We start from the raw sequence: 3561 nt of genomic DNA, 5'->3' as shown, positions 1-3561 counted from the left end.
TGATGGGTGATGGATAACAGTCAGTATAATGTTGTTGAATGGGTTTGTGTTAGAGACAAATATTTTTCTATTCATACTGCTCTAGGAATAGCGTTCGGATGGAGGAGGTTGCAATGTTTATATGTATAAAAGCAATTGGTTGGGATGATTTTTTTTGGAGTTGAGAACAAAAGATTTGTAGCTCTGATATCAAATTGATGGAGAATGCTATAAAACAATTATAGGAGAAGGGGAAAGAGGTTTGAGAAGAAGAGGAGGAGAGCAATCGAGGTCAACATTTTTGCCATCCCTGAGAATCCATTTCTCTATATCTTGTGTTTTTCACCTGTATTCAGGGGCGGACCCACATGGGGTCATGTGGGGTCAAATGACCCCACAGTTTTCTGGAATTTTTTTAATTTTAATTTTAATTTTATTTTTTATTTTTTACTGAAAACTTAATTTTCTACCTGCTGAAAACTTAATTTTCTACCCCCAAAAAGTCCAAATCCTAAATCTATATCCATATCACATGGTCCATATCCATTATTTAGTCCATAGATATATCATATGATCCACCTATTTCTTTCCAAAGTGCAAATATCGAACATGAACAGCAAACAACCGATTTTTCCTTTTTATTCATGATACGTTGTTCGAAAAAAAAAAAATTTTGACCCCTACAGTTCGAACGGTCTGGATCCGCCCCTGCCTGTATTAGATATAAATCAAGTAACTATGCAAAACTGCTTAAACTATATCAATCCTCAAGTCAAACATAGCATCGTATACATCAATCAATCCACTTCAAATGTATTAAGCACTTTTTTTGCTGCTTCCTTTATCTTGCTAACTTGTAGGACAAACACGGGTAAACTAAGTTTCTTATTCTTCCTGCAACCTATATTAAACTGAGCTAAGAATCTACTTACCCGTACCTAAATCTTTTATAGCAGAAGGATTTAGTGGACTTTTCTCGATTGTACCTACCGATTAACTTCCATAATGATTCTATTTCTAGTCATTAAATTTCAACTATTTGGGCAAAATGGGAAACAAATTAATTCAACTATTTCTAGTCATTAAATTTCAATCAGGTCCACATTTTTCAGTTCTTATACGTTCACTTTCAGTATTCAAAAAACACTTATCCGGAAAAATTGCAATAAAACCTGGGTGATCAAAAAAAATCAGGAGCTAGACAAATTTCAAAAATTCAAAACAGAATTACAAAAGGAAAAGTGTGTTGTCATGATCAGTAATTTAAAAGAGTTTATGTTAGACTAAAAACTTTCCCATAGTACTACTGAATTACGTCTGGTTCGTCAATTGTTCATGGAAGACCAAGAGCTATTGGTATTCTAAGCCTCTCCTCTTCCTCCATCATTTGTTGTACCTTCTTCATAAATTCTACCTCTTTGCATTTTCCTCTTTCCTGCAATTGTACCGATCGCCAAATTTGTATTATTTCGGAAGAGATAAGCAAATAATGAAGTGTCAAAACAAGAAATTAATAAAATGAAGTTATCCTGATTACAACAAGCATGGAAACTAGGAATTAATCTAATAAAGTAATCCTGATTGCGTAAAAGAATGATGATATCATTACCAACGTAAGCAACTAGTTTGAAACAAAACTGCAAATTGATATGAGCAATAATGCATGATATACAAGCTGATGTTATGAATTTTCTCATAAAAGTTAGAATAAAGAGAAATGATAAATATGAATTTGGTCACTGGATCATTTGCAAATTTCATGGCTACATAAATTCCTCAAGAATCACATTTGTACACGAAATGAAAATTAGCACTGACTGATGACAAGTAAACAAAATAAACCACAACGCGGTAGTGCAACCTCAGTTCTAAGCTTGAAGGGCTTTAGGGAGGTTGCTTTAGGCTTCCTTCTCTTCCATTATCTTCTAGCAAAAGTCCCAGATGAATCCATACTCTATTAAATTGAAAAATGTAATTCAGATTGTCTAGACTTAACCAGTAATATTGCTCAAGGCAAAGAAAGGTTAAACAAATTCTTACATTCCGTCTACTTCTTCGACCACCGGTTCTGCTTGCAATACTTGAGTCACATAACATATCTAATAAGATTAACTAATAGGGACACAATTTTTTAGTTTAAGAATCAACAAACTAACTTACAGTACAATGCACCTTCATTGGCTGCCATCTAGAGAAGATGTACGGCGTGAATCCAAGCCTAAGCTCTCTGTGGTGAGGAAAAAATCTGAAGAACATAATGAAGATGAAGAAACCTGCATTTCTGGAATCTCGGGAGGTTTTTGCAATCCAGACAATGCCCATTTGATTCCTTTCTTAGTTTCCTCCAATTCTTGCTCCTCTTTTTCCTTAAAATCGCTTGATTTTGTAATGGTCAAAAGCTTCTCAAAGGCCTTAACCAAATGCATCACTCTTCGAGCCCCACGATTCAGCACACTTTTGACTTTTCCTTGCCCCTTCCAACAATCTAGCCCTCCTCCTTTTCATACCCATTTCAAAATTCACCTCATTCCCATTAAAATCATCTTTATTTTCCCCGTTAATCTCAAGAAAATCACCATTTTTCTCCACCGTCCTTTCATATCCTTATGCAAAATCTGTATTCTGATTCATGGAATTGACTTCACTCTCCTCCTCATCTACTCTAACATTACATTCCTTTTAACTTCTCGCAATCAACTACATTGTCTATTTTGATCTCCCATTTGTCTTCTTACACTTGGTACAAGCCATATCCGCCGCCAAATCATTCGATTCATCTTTCTATGATTTATTCTTTGCGATCACAAAATTTCGCCCTCGATTCTTGTTCTTTGGCTAGGGTTTCGCAAACTGCCTTCTTTGTGCCTTTTGTAGATTTCACCAATGGCGAATTAGACAACTTTAAACCTAGACTTGATACATTGGGATTCGAATTCTCTGCGTTTTTGGAGATTCCAATATATCTCGATCCCTTTTCAGGGGTAACTGCTTCGGCTCTCCTGAGATTCATCGAATCCTTCAGAAAATGGCTTTTGTTGAGAAGGGATTTTTAGATAGAGAAAATTTGGGAGATTTTCGGCTAGGGTTAAACTGTGAACTTTCTCGAATTCATTGATTGTGAGAAATGAAGGGAAGGAGAATAAAAAGTCCGTTAAGCTGTAGACGCTCCGATAAAAAGGGATTTTTAGATAGAAAAAATTTGGGAGTTTATCGTCTAGGGTTAGACTGTGGACTTTCTTGGATTCATATATTGTGAGAAATGAAGGGAAGGAGAAAAAGAAGACCGCTAAACTCTAGACTCTCCGGTTGTAACTAGTTTTCTTGTGGGCTTGATTATGGGCATTGAATCTTTATTTGAATGTTTCTACGATTTTGAACCATTGGATAGGCTGATTAAGATTAAGATTAAGATTAAGATTAAGATATTGAAAAATTGACCTCTATGATTTGTAATTTAGTTAATCTCAGGACTCCTATTTTGCCATGGTTGTCATATGGGTTATGAGAAATGGAAACTTCCAAGGAGCCAAACACAACATCAACTTATTTCAAAATTCATAAATTAAGATAGATCAAATTCAT

The 3561-nt window shown here is 35.1% G+C and overlaps 1 long non-coding RNA gene across 1 annotated transcript; it reads right to left on the bottom strand.

Annotated features, from left to right (window-relative positions):
- Nucleotides 1–1156: 1156 nt before the first annotated feature.
- Nucleotides 1157–3281, bottom strand: LOC111410463. Its single transcript, XR_002705695.1, has 3 exons — nucleotides 2020–3281; nucleotides 1841–1933; nucleotides 1157–1414 (listed from the first exon to the last, which is right to left on the bottom strand). It is a non-coding gene; the product is annotated as an uncharacterized LOC111410463 (long non-coding RNA).
- Between the last annotated feature and the right edge of the window lie 280 nt (nucleotides 3282–3561).

The sequence above is a fragment of the Olea europaea genome, chromosome 15, assembly GCF_002742605.1.
Source record: "Olea europaea var. sylvestris chromosome 15, O_europaea_v1, whole genome shotgun sequence".
Lineage (NCBI taxonomy): Eukaryota > Viridiplantae > Streptophyta > Magnoliopsida > Lamiales > Oleaceae > Olea > Olea europaea.
This window is presented reverse-complemented; position numbering and strand designations above follow the sequence as displayed.